Here is a 14,275-nt window from a genome sequence, read left to right on the forward strand (position 1 = left end):
AATGACATTCATCAAATATGGGATTACTTTAATGGTGGCATTGCTTGTTTACCAGATACAGTAGATCAACAGCAGCTAAAGAGTTGGTTTAAGGGCATGGGACCGTGGGGACACGAGGACACTCAACAGTGTAAAGAAGGAACTTACTTATCATACTAGGGAAACTAGCAGGAGTACCATTTGTAACACAGTTTATTTGCATCATATCAACAATAGCATTGGTTAGACATGTCCTTAAGGTAACAGTGTGATCGCTTCATTTTACATGCGCCCTTACATTAACAACAACAAATCTAATCCTTAAGGTAATAGTGCCTTAAGTCAGTATAAGGACATGCGACAGTGGACGCATCAGCACAATGTACCTACAAGGAGGCATAAAGTGGTGATGCCGAGTTTGTTCATACTCTGTAAGGGCAGCAAATCTAATCCTAGAGACCTTTTACTATGTGAGGGCAGCAAATTTAATCCTGGACATACTCTGTTGACTTGTCCACCAGCCGCAACTTCCTATCCTTTTTTCAACCAATAATAGATTTGTTCCTTATCCACTTTGTACTGCGTTTTCCCTTTATTTCCCTTTTCAACCAAGGGACCGGTTGGGTATCCGGTCTCTACTACTTTCCCCCTGTTATTTCCTCTTTGAATCAACTCCTAGATTCATGCTACGACTTCCCCCCTTTCTTTGTTGTTTGAACCAAGTCCTAGATTCGACTGCATGAAGTAGCTTTACCTCTAATAATACTAAAAATTTAGGTGGCTTTGGAAGAGTTGATGGAAGTAGAAAAAGATGCAAATGCAGACACATGGGGAGCTGGAGCAGTAGAGCAAGGCCGCTTTCGAAGAACTTATACCTGAGGGTCGTCGGGATGTCGGCGGCGGTAGGTCGGATCTATGCACAATATGGCAGGGAGGAAGAAGGGTCACAGGACCTCCCGAGCCGGCGCTGTGTCGGAGAGAACGGCACGGGCAGAGGATCAGGACCCACCAGCAGCTGTGGGTTTCCTCCCTCGCCGGTGATGACCGCGTGAATGACGCACCTAGTCATCTACACACACCGGCCGAAGGGATCCGGCCGGATGTGTGACCAGCGGTGAGTAGAGAGAAAATGTCGCTATCGCTCTCTTATTTAGATCTGGAGAGGATGAGAGAATGAAGAGAGCAACCCTAGTAAAGCAAGCGCTCAGGCCCCTGCCAAGATATATAGTGGAGTGATTATCTATTTCTCTCCACAATAAGCGTTTCAATTTGTGTACGTGGCATTAAAGAAAAGAAACTCTCTATTTAACGTGACTAACTGTACGACTCCTACTTACTACTAGTAGTAGTATTGTTCACTTGTGCTCCCCAGCCCTCCATTCATCGAACAACCCCATGGGTGAATAAACATACAATACTAGTATTTATATAGAATGAACAAGCTTGAACTATTTTCGTGTAGTTAAAAGTTGAGGGCAGGGCTTTTCCCGGGCATTACGCGTGGCAGTTTTCGCGTAGGCGGTTTGACAGAGAGGCGAGGAGGGTGAGGGGGTAGTGGATTCAACTTACTGCTGGAAAGGTAGGGCTGTGCGATTTGACAGCACGTTACTGCTGGAAAGACGGGGTCTTGTGACATGGCTACTCACTATAGTCATGAATTACTGGCGCTACGACTGAGGTGATGCCCCCCTTCCGCTCCCCACTCTAATCTGGTGCATGACACGTCGACCCGGATGCTGGCTCTCCCACATGTCTGCAAAGTACGTAAGAAGGAGCAAAGAATCATGCGGTATATATAGTGTATATACTAGTACTACTACTCACGTCAGAGGAGTGCGAACCACGGTAGCCCAGTGAACCAGTAGGCGATAGGCCATAGAAAACAATGTGGTGATATGGCCATAAAAAAATGTGCTACAGTCCAGTCTGTAGCATGTACAGTACTACTCCTCTTTGTTTGGATCCCTGAGTTAGAGCTAGTTTGGGCTGAAATAGCCTCAAAGTATCCAAACAGGAGGGGTTAGTTTGAGCTAGTTTGCTCTAACCCAGCTAAAAAAATAGCCCGGTGGAGAGGTTCTAATTGGGTTAGTTCTCCTGGGGCCCACTAAAAGAGAACTAAAAAAATCTCCCCTGCCCACACCAGATCCCTCCCTCCCGACCCCCTCGCACGACTCCTCTCTATTCGCCATCGCGCCGCCCTCCCAAGCGCCGCTCCATCGCTCGCCCTCTCCCTCCTCCGGCCGACCTGTCCCTCTGGCCTCCGACGCCCACCTCCGGCCGCCCTCTCCCTCCGGCCTCCGAAGCTCACCCCACTCCCCCTTCATCGGTCGTTTCTCTTCCTCTGTCATGCACGGCGGCGGCACATCTACCAGGGAGGTCGCGAGAGGGGTGAGTTCGTTCGTTCCTTCTCTGTCTCACAGCCATATCATTGATCTTGCTTGCTCTAGCGCTAATTCTGATTTGGAAAAGTAGATCCTAATTAAACTTTGTATAGATTTGTGGTGCACGCATGGAATTGTTTGATGCTGCTTGAGGAGGTAATTAATCTTTCTAGAGGCCCAAAGATTCAGTTCACCCTTCTAGGTATTTCAGTTTCAGGCTTGCATTATTTCTAGAGGCCCAAAGACTCAGTTCACCTTTCTAGGTCTTTCAGTTTCAGGCTTGCACTATTTCTAGAGGCCCAAAGATTCGGTTCGCAGTCGTCGGCAAGCGGCCCTGCTACCCATGCCGGTCTCGACCTCAACTCGCAAGCGTCGGCGTCATAGGGGTTCCCGGGGCTTGGGCTCTATGAAGCCTTCCTCCAGAGCGACGATGACGAGCTCCTCCCTAGGCGCGTTAGGGGCTCCGGGATCCCTCCCTATCGTGAATGCCTTCCGTGATGAGTTAGCTCATGCTTTGTTTCATGGATTGTAAACTTTTTTTGTGAAGCTTGATTGACGACTTGTATGTTTTAGTGGGATATCTCCTTTGTATGGACAAAATAAAATTTATCATGTTTTGCATGCTTGATTTGTAAAGATGGTTCATTTATGTCAATTGTGAGCGGGAGGAGGCCACGCAAGAGCCGGCCACACCAAATCCGGCAGGAGATAGGGTCAAAAGTAGTCAAATGATTGAGAAAGAGCATTTATTGTCAATCTAATCCTGCCATCCAAACACCTCTTTGGTTAGAGTTAGTTCAGGGTTAGTTCAGGGTTAGAATCTAACTCTAACCTCTAAGTGAGTTAGAGTATCCAAACAGGGCCTTCCTCCTCGTCTCGGTTCATCGCCATCATACTTTCCCCATTCCTGTGTTTTCAGTATCCTACGAATCAAAGAGGCCCTTAGACTGGTTTAGGTCCGGTCATTTTTTATAGATGTGTTATGTCCAAAATTTAATGAACGTGCTCCGGTTTCTACGAAATTAACCCGGTTCATGTAGTAATTCATTTATTTATTCTTCTGCGGGGATTTGCATGTAATTCGTGAGGTCTGAAACGTAAAGTACCCCAGCATGGTTGCATATGCTCCGAGTCGTGCATGCCCTACGACCCAAATGCTCTATGTCCCACATGTCGTCCAAAGGGAGCACGTGGAAATAGCCTAGGAGTACATATAGGAGGATAAATGTGTGAAAAAATATGTACTATGAAGCATAGCTGCGGTTTGAAAAGGAGACCTAAAGTGATGACAGGTATAGGTCGCACGCACCCAACTAGTGGTACTAGACATATGACTACTTTTTCGCTAAAAAAAAGAGGTATGAGTGCTCAGTACTCCTATTCTATCAACATGAGTCCCATCTGACAACAGTGTCCGTGCTACAGCTGGGTCTTCTCCCTCGTTTTTCTCTTCTCATTCTAAACTCACCCGACGCGCGGTGGGCGGGGTGGGGATTTGCCGATGGTCGGTTAGCTCAACTGCGGCCCCACCTCATAGTGAAAATGTTACGACTGGAATAAAAATATACACTAATAAAATATTAAGGCCACGAGGCTGTGCAGTGCTGGTTACAGGAGGAAAGAAGAAAGATGCATCCATCGACGATGTCCACCTCCTCGACTTAGGGCGTCGGCCCACTGAATGGCGGCTAAGTAGTAGCAGCTTTCATGGCCAGGTCGACATGCTTCTGAACAATGGCGGCCAAGGATTCTAGCCGCTGGAAGATGGCCAACGTGTTTCTGTCCTTGCTGGCCTTGTAGTTTCCTATGTAGACGATTTCCTCGTAGACGTGGATGTGCAGGTCGACAGTTTCTTGCATGGCGAGGCGCTGGGCGGCGAGCGCGGCCTCGAGGTGCACATTCTTCACCGCGACCTCTGGCAGCTGCAGGGCCACCAGTGCTTCAGAGAGTTCATCACCTTGGAGGCCGATGAGGGTGGCAGGCAACGAGGAGCCTAGGCGTGTGGGCTGGAGCAGTACGGCAAGGTCGCCCGCGCGCTTCTTGATGGCGGTGAACTTGCGGATGGAGTCGACCATCATCTGGCACATGCAAGAGGCGAAGCCGGCGTTGACGAGGGCTATGACGTCGGCGGTCGCCAGCACCGTCTGGAAACGCTGCTTGGTGTTGGGCTGCAAGCCAGCGTCTTGGATGATCCTGCACAGCCGACTGCCGCTCGTGTCCATGGACGCCATGGGTGCTTGTGGCTTCTGGTCACTTGGTCTTGGTCCTGGATTGGAGTGGGCAGTGTTGCGCAGAGACTAGGAGTAGATGGATCGGAGTGGTGGGGCGCCTTTATGAGAGTCCAAACTGCGTTGCATTCACATCATGCGGGCTCCATTCTGCTTCTCCAATTACTTACTCCTACCTCTGCATGCTAATTGAATGCGGAGGCATCATTGACCGTTCAATGTTTTGGGAACCGCTACGCTCTGCCTCGTTGGCATTCAAGCCGTATCAACATAAATGCATGTCAAAAAGAGACTAGTGAGTAGTAGTATACTCAATATTGTGCACTGCGACCAAGGCGGAGAGGAAAACGAGAGAACTACATAGTATTTATTTATGGTGTAGATTCACTCATTTTGCTCCGTATGTACTCATTTAGGGTGTAGTCACTTGTTGAAATCTCTATAGGCAAATACTCCCTCCGTTTTTATTTACTCTGCATATTAGAGTCGACTGAAGTCAAATTTTCATAAAGTTTGACCAAGTTTATAAAAAATAATATAAACATTTATCGTAACAAATGTATATGATGTGAAAGTACATTCAATAATAAATCTAATTGTATTGATTTGTTATTGCTTATGTTAATATATATTTTTATAAACTTGGTCAAAGTTTATAAAGCTTCACTTTTACCAAAGCTAATATGCGGACTATATAAAAACAGAGGGAGTATTTAGGAACGGAGGGAGTAGTCCCTCCTTTCTGGTTTTACAGGGCGAGCAAGTACAATAGTGGGCTTATAACCTGCTTACATGGCAATTTTGTCTCATGCAAGAGCCTGGCTATATGCGTGCTCCATGGCTCCGCACCACGCCCCACCCCTACACAAAGACTGCCACGCGAGCGTTCGCAACTGCCACGTTCGGGTTACGCTTGGATCTTCGCCACTTTGAGAAGACGAACAATGATGTTACTACTTCTACAGTATCGAATCAACTGTTGCATGTCCGTCCACGACGTGCGGGAGGGATAGCTTGTTGTAGTAAGCAAAAGCATGTCCTCGTCTGCGAGCCACTATGCGCATGGGCGAGGGAGAGGGTGTGTAGTAGTAAAATCAAGCTTCTCCTTGTTGTACAAGTTGACGCGACACATCATAGCACTGGCCCCACATGCTTGCCTCTAAAAACATGGCTAAAAGACACGCAGTGTACAATATATTTGCTGCAACCTCTAACATTTACCCCACCACAAATTAAAATATATATTCCCGTGTCTTTACTAGATGAGCACACAAACTACAATCACCACGATGACAGGTAGGGCCAGAAGATTATTTTAATCAAAAAATGCTTTGAGACGGCCTCATAGCATGGAGCCGACTCCAACGATTTTAAGCTTAGAGGCACGGTACACGCTATCCTGGACTATGTCACTATACTACGTACCTCCCCTACACATGAAACTGCCACACGAGCGTCCGGGTTGCGCTTGGCTCTTCGCCTCTTCGGGAAGTCGAACAATGATGGTACTACTGCAGTGGACTGCTACTAGTATGCTTCTAGCGATCTGACACCGAATGAACTGTTGCATGTCCACCGCGTGTGGGAGGGAGAGCGTGTAGCGCAAGCTTCTCCTAGTCCTGCGAGCCACCACACTCATGGGCGAGGGAGAGGGTGTTGTAATCAAACTTCTCCTTGTTGTACGAGTTGACGCGACACATCAAAGCAGTGCACTCGATATATTTCAATAATTTGCGTTTACCGATGCATTAATTACAACGCATCCATACATGCCATGACTTTCCTTTTGATACTTGCATGTGTTGATTTAATGCACCTTGAAGTAGTATGAATATGTGATGGTAAAACTTTGTCATGCCCCGGCCCTAAAGCGAGAGATGGTTGCGCACGAGGAGGGCGAGATCATGCCGACGGAACAGGATCCGATGATGGAGCTCTCTATGGTCTCTATGGACCTCATCTTGCTCCACTGCCCCTTGTGCCTCTACCCATTGAATCCTCCAGTGTATGAGGTTCGAATACACCTCATCCGTTTGGCTGATCGAGCAAGGTGCAGGTTTCTTGATTGATGTGTTGTTCGATTGATTTGTGCAGTGCAAGGGAGGGCACCTGGCCTGCGCGGACTGCCGTGGTGAGCTCCCCGGGAACCAGCGGCAGTGCTAGAAGTGCGAGCGCGGCGGCTTCTTCGATGTGCGAAACACGGCGATGGACGCCGTCCTCTCCTTGGTGAGGGTGGAGTGCCCGCACGAAGGCTGTGGGCTCTACGTCACTTACGACGAGCTCGCCGATCACCAAAGCGTGTGTCCGCTCGTGCCCTGCAAATGCCCTGTGCCCGTTTGCGGCTACGAAGGCCCGCCGCCAGTGCTCTCCCACCACATCAGCACCGTGCATCCCATGCCTGTGCATAGGATCTAGTACGACAAGGAGCTCCAGCTGCAAGTGCCAGTGTCGGAGCCATGTCTCTTGCTGTTCGTGGAGAAGGACGGCCGCGCGTTTTTCTTGGTCGGCGGCGTGCTCGACATTGGTGCGCCTATCGCCGTGTGGGTCATCTGCATCAGAGCGGGGGCGTCCCCACTGCCGCACTACGCGACAAATCTGTGGGCGAACAGCCCGCTAGGGGAGCCCAAAGGCAGGACCGACGCCGTCAAGGTGGAAATCGAGGTGACAAGCAGCAAGGATCCTGGTGACATCGCCGTGCAGGAGCTAACCATCTTCACAGTTCCGCCCAATCTGCTGGCCAGGGTTGGGTTGTCGAGGACGGTGTCCCTCCACATTCAGATTGACAAGCTCGCCTCCTAAATGATTCTACAGTGCCTTCTATTTATCTTAGTAATATGCTAATATAGGGGTTAGCTCGATCTACTTTAGCTTAAGAGGTGGTGGGTTTTGGTGGCAATGCAGCAATTACTTCGACATCAGATCAGCAGTTAAAGTAATTTCCAACAGTCGAACGGATATTTTGTGTCTGTTGGATATACAGATCCTTTGGCTAAGAAGTATAAGCAGCTTATATGCTTGTTTCAGGAAGTGTTGCATACTTGTGCGAGTTGACGTGACACATCAAAGTAGTACTACTACTAGTAGTACTCACCCGACTGCGCACCAGGCAGACAAAGCTCGTGTCGTGTTGGTGCCATGTGCGGTCTGCACATTAACCAAAACCTCGCGCCTCCATCTTAGCCTCCGCGTTTTAAACTTCTATATCTCAAGGCCAAGGAGCAATGGGAACCTGTAATAGAGCCAATCGGATGGTTGAGAACACTACAATTCGTAGCTACAGATGCGTGTTGAGAGAGGACGATTGCGTGCGTGCACCTCTTCTCTTTGTGTATAACGTACTAAACTCAGAGTACAAGTGTATGTGCGTGGCATCAACCTAGGGAGCTAGAGATGGTGCGTGCGAGAAGTCCCGAGAGACTAGGTGTGTGCGTGGGAAGGAGGGAGAGAGATGATATGTGTCGATGTAATGCGTGTAAAAAAGACTAGTCTATAGCTCGCCACGAGGCTATTCCTGTCGAACGCCCCAATAACCGTAAGATATGTATCCGACGGTGCCAGTTATTGCACGTACACAGCAGTAGAAAAAGAAGTACCATGGCATATTACAAATCTACTACACCACGATCGACAACATGTGCCAATATTACGCCATCCGGGAATAGTGCCGCACTTCGAAACTAGAGCCGTCAATAAATTTTGAGATTGTGTCTCGTCACATTCCAAATTACTACCATGCTATATTTAATTGCAAACCTGCTCACACCGATCACAACCTAAACGGTTTCCCACTTAGGAGCGTATTAGTACTCGGTTATAAATACTACTATGCCAAGATGACTGCACATTCCTCCTCAACTCCTCATCAACAAAAACAAACAAGTCATTCAACATCCTTCCCTTGCGTCTGCCATGGCCAGCGTGAGTTCTGGGTCAAGAGATTACCACCAGGGAGAGGCGAGCATGGAAGCGGAAGCACAAGAGATGTCCCGCCTCGCCACGAAAGCAGCCGACATGTCCTGCCACGCGGCAGTAGCAGCACAGAGGTCCCGCCGTGCCGCCAAAGCAGCACGGAGGTCCCGCCGCGCCGTCGATGCAGCAGACTGGTCCGGCCGCGCCACGGAAGCAGAAGAGAATGTCCCGCCGCGCAAAGAATGCAGCAGAGATGTCCTCCCGCACTGCGGCAGCCTGGGAAAATGTCTCGCGGGCAGGCGAGGACTCTTACAGGCGCATGCATGCGATCGTCCATAGCCAGATGGATCAGATCTCTGGCTGGGCGAGGTTGCAGGATGACATGAAAGCCTCATTTGAACAGGCTACCAGCGTCATCCGGCAACTAGGGGAGGGAAATGCGAAGCTCCGGGTCGAGCGCGATCTGCTGAGGGCGAAGATCGCCGGAACGGAGGAGACCGCTTCCTTGTTGAAGAGGACGGGCGTCATCGTTAAGAAACTTATGGACGAGAATGACATGCTCCGCATCGAGCACAAAAGGTTGGTGGAGGAATCCTTGGATGCTGCCAAGCAGCGTATTAAGGACATGAAACTAATGAAAGAGATCATCGCTGCTCGTCACGAGAACTAGTCTTCGCGACCTGCAGCGCATCAAGAAAGTAGAGATCAGCGAGCCAGATCATTGTATGCGTCTTCCTTCTTCTTTTGCCCTTGTGTTTCGGGCATAGCCGCATGTGAATTTTTTAATTATCTTTCTAAATATGTAGGACAATTATTATCCACTGTCGTCTTCCTTATATATTCACCAGTCTTGCTATAAGTCGCAGTAGATGCTACATAGGTCCGTCGGATCTTACATCAAGATCCGTGCAAAATTTTCTTTTCAGATTTTCTTTTTTCTCTCTTAAGTCCCAGTCGAGTGAGACATAGCCACACCATTAAACAGGGGCTCAAGCACCATTAATGGAGACCTTGGGAGAGAGGTGGGCGACAGATGGAGGTCAAAGGGCTCTCCTCCCGATAAGCACGCGCAAGGGTCTGAACGCACGCCTCCCGTACTCAAATAGCTACCCTGCATGGCGCCTCCTAGCTAATAAAAAAAGGGGACGCGTGGCGGCACATAAATGGTAAGTAGAAAGCCCACGGTTTCAATAATACTTGTGTTTCCGATTGTAACGTGACACACTTGTTCCAAAATGACTTTGTTGATTGTTAATGTGTGCACCTTCGCAAATTGGACAGTAGAATTACCACAGCATGTTGGTGCCATGTCATGACACCAAGCCAAGTTTCATGATTTTCATGTGTGTTTTGGATTTACAGGAATTAAAAAACGTAGTTTCTCAATATTTCCGGCCGAGCCACGATGCCCAGATGTTTGAATTTCATTCCCATTTCTTGCATGGGACCTGGAAATTTACCCGAGGACACACATGTGATTTTTCAACCAACTTTGGTGCACTGGAGCATGTGCTTGTAGTTCAAATTTGAATTATGCACATTAAATGACCAGAAACTCAATTAATGTATAAAAAAGGCCAAACGAACCCGGAATAATTCCAAAATTTAACACGACACCCATATAGTTCTATGTTGCCTCTGTAAATAAAATCAAGGGGGGCAGTGTATATCGTTTCGCACACAAAGGTGGCACGCTCCCTCTCAGAACCACGAGCCTTCTTGAGAGAAGCTCCGGTTTGCAAGAAGCTTATACCAAAACTTGTTCCAATTCGGCCAAGTTTTTTACCACATCATGTTAGTACCATGACATGACACCATGCCAAGTTTCATGATTTTCAGGCGTGTTTTCGATTTACAAAATTTTTAAAACCCAGTTTCTCAATGTTCTCCGTCGATCCACGACGCCCAGATGTTTGAATTTCATTCCCATTTCTTTCATGGGACCTAGAAATTCACCCGAGGACACACATGTTATTTTTCAACCAACTTTGGTGCACTGGAGCATGTGTTTGTAGTTCAAAATTGAATTATGCACATTAAATGACCAGAAAATAAATTAATGTATAAAAAGGCCAAACGAACCCGGACTAATCCCAAAATTTAGCATGACACTCATATAGTTCTATGTTGCCTCTGTAAAGAAAATCAAGGGGGGGGCATCGTATATCGTTTCGCACACAAAGGTGACACATTCCCTCTCAGAACCACGAGCCTTCTTGAGAGAAGCTCCAGTTTGCAAGAAGCATATACCAAAACTTGTTCCAATTAGGCCAAGTTTTTTACCACAGCATGTTAGTGCCATGACATGACACCATGCCAAGTTTCATGATTTCTGGGCGAGTTTTGGATTTATAGGAATTTAAAAATAAAGTTTCTCAATGTTCTCGGCCGAGTCACGACGCCCAGATGTTTGAATTTCATTCCCATTTCTTGCATGGGACCTAGAAATTCACCCAAGGACACACATGTGATTTTTCAACTAACTTTGGTGCACCGGAGCATGTGTTTGCAGTTCAAATCTGAATTATGCACATTAAATGTCTAGAAACTCAATTAATGTATAAAAAAGGCCAAACGAACCCGGAATAATTCCAAAATTTAACAAAATGTAAACTTAATTAATATCTTCTCTATGTGGGGTATTTAATAAATGTCATTTATATATGCTTTCTACCCTATTCAAATTTAGTAGATATGATAGTTTGATGCTCTCACATAATCTATTATTGACACTATAGGGGATGTTGATTCCTATCAACTACCATATCCTAAAGGTTAAAACAGGTACATAATCATCTTCTCTATTTTGCACAGTGCACTACCAACCCCTATACGATGATGCACATTAAACTGTTGATACGAGTTTTATGTAAACCAGTGGCTTAAAGTTGATTTTCATATTGTTTGAAATTGTCTCAATAAAGATTTTCTTAAGAATATTGTTTGCTGATGTTGTCAGATGTGTGTATGACAGATGCTTTTTTCCTCCCATTGCAACGCACAGACTTGTTTTGCTAGTGTATAAAAAAAGGCCAAACGTACCCGAAATAATTCCAAAATTTAACAAGGCACTCATATAGTTATATGTTGCCTCTGTAAAGAAAATCAGGGGGAGGCGGCGTATATCGTTTCGCACACGAAGGTGACACGTTCCCTCTCGGAACCACGAGGCTTGTTGAGAGAATCTCTAGTTTGCAAGCAGCTTATACCAAAACCTGTCCCTATTCGGCCAAAAATTATACATATGAAAAGAGGGTTTAGAGTATCCCGAACATCTCGCTACCTAGACCAATGTACTATGATTTGAATTCAACATAAAATGGATACAAATATTTGAATTGGAGATCGTATGGTACATGTAGTTCATAGTGAAATATGATTACTGCTATATGCATGTTTTCTGTTATCAAGATAATATTTAAATGATGGTATAACTTGAGAACAATCGTATTCAAATAAGGAAAATTGATTCAAATTTAGTCCATATGGTAGACGACAATATATATGTTCATAGGGTGGAGTAAAATGTTCATATAAGAAGGAAGATCAAAATGTAGGACTACATCCATTATAAACCGCAGGTCACCTAACGATATATTCTCATTCAACATAACGTGGATTCAAAAATTGAAATTCGAGATCATGGAATTTTTAATCATATAAAAAGGGACATGACTCTTTCTTGTGGTGGGAGTTGATTTGATTTTTGTTGTTGTTGAGGGAACTGCGAATTGATTTGGTACAGTATAGGGTAATCTTGTTCTCCCGATTTTTTTACATTTTTCTTGTAGTTTTTTTCAATGGCATTTATAGCAATATGGTAAAAGGGGACATGACTCTCTTGTGTCTTGTATGAATTGTTTTTTTGTACACGTTAAGTTTGTTCTGCCGAACATGGAATCCGCGCCTTGTTATCCCGAAATTTTCAAGCTCGAGTATCTTTTGTCTCTTCTGCTATGAAACTCCCGCCTCTTCAACCCACGCCATTGTCGGTGTACTAAAGTTTGGGCCCTTTAGTACCCCTTACTTGTGCACGGGCAGTTGCAACCGTACCCACGGAAAAGCCTGACGGGGGTGACCGGAAGTAAGTACGAGATGACCAAGACGGTGTTCAAGCCAATAAACAGATAACAGAAGACAAGCTGAGCCCCCGGCAAGATCCTTGCCGGGATGGTTTGCGAAGCACCGACAAGACCATCACCCTTGAGGTTGAGAGCTCTGACACCATCGACAATGTCAAGACCAAGATCCAGGGGCGTATGCATGGTGGCATGCAGATCTTTATGAAGACCCGAAGGCAAAGTTCCCGTCAAGGTTCTTGCCGGGGACGCTTGCGAGCCCCCCCAGCAAGATCCTTGCTGGGGACGTTTGCGAGGCCACGGCAAGGTTCCGCCGCCCTGCCACTGCTCCAGCACAGGAACTAGCCTGGCATCTAGGAAAGCGCATGCATGGTGGCATGCAGATCTTCATGAAGATCCTGCCACCGCTTCAGCGCAGCGGCTAGCCAGTCAGCTTGGCGTTGCATGCCTCGTCATCCTAGGTGCGTGTAAAAATGGGGTGAGGCGGCGACGGACGGGACGGGCTCTATTTATGTCCCCGATAAAGTTAGGGACACGTAAATGGCACATTAAATGCGCTTGTCCTAAGTCGACAGGGATAAGTATTCGCACTGTAGCAGCTTTACACCTCCTGTTTGCCTGTACGCCACTGCGGTAGCCCCTTGGTATAAAAGGAGGCCCAAGGCGATACAGGAGGGGACTTTTGGACTTTCCGGCCCAGTTTGCATGCAACTAGCCAAAGCTCAAGAACACTCAATACACAACAAGCATGACTAGGGTTTTACGCTTCTCAGTGGCCCAAACCTGGGTAAAAATCCCTCGTGTTGGTCGTTAGATCTGCTCTTTGTGCACTCATCTTTCCCTGCCAACGGTAGAAGGGATCCACGGCATCCCATAGGTGTCGTTTCCCCGACACCTTTGGCGCGCTAGGTAGGGGGCGAGGTTTGATGAGGACATCAATACCATTGTTACACCCACAGGCCCTACTACTACATATACTGGACCAATTACTAGAGCTCACGCACGCCAATTAAATTATCATGTACTTTCGTTTCTTGGTAATGATTCTAATGTTCATGAGAATATGATGCTGCCTAAATTGGATACATTTGTTTTGCTTACAAATGAAGGGCCTGGCATGGATAAGAGGGATGAACACTGGAGGAAGACCAAGCATGGAGATGATGGCATGCGCAAGGGGAACAAGAACGGAGTTACAAGTGATGATTTCAGGACTTTGAAGCCACCATAATGAGTGCATGAAGCCTTGGACGAAATATACAAGATGCCACTTCATAAATTTCACCCAAAGGCTATTTTTCTAGGTGCTGTGTCACCTTATTATTCAGGCCCATGTAATTTCGAAATAGTTAAGTATAAGCTATTTTTGGAGTCCGTATGTGTGGGGAAACTAGAGTTAGGGTTGGTTTCGGACCCCTCCTACAAGGGCCACGAAATTCCCCCCTCTTCCTCCATATATACAGCCCTTAGGGCATCGTTTAGACTTTGGGTTTTGTTTAGATTAAAAGTTCGCCATAGCTGCAACTTCGCGTACTTCATTTGTGTTCAACGACCAGACCAAGACGTCACAGAACCCTACCTTCATTAATAAAGCTTTCCTCTTATATTCGCAATATCCAGATTGCAATCTCAGTTTCTTCTTGTTCTTTGTTTGCTTGCAGGAAATAGACCCTCGTGGTCAGGTTGATCTTGCTCCGAC

Source organism: Triticum aestivum, chromosome 2D (genome assembly GCF_018294505.1).
Source record: "Triticum aestivum cultivar Chinese Spring chromosome 2D, IWGSC CS RefSeq v2.1, whole genome shotgun sequence".
Taxonomy (NCBI): domain Eukaryota; kingdom Viridiplantae; phylum Streptophyta; class Magnoliopsida; order Poales; family Poaceae; genus Triticum; species Triticum aestivum.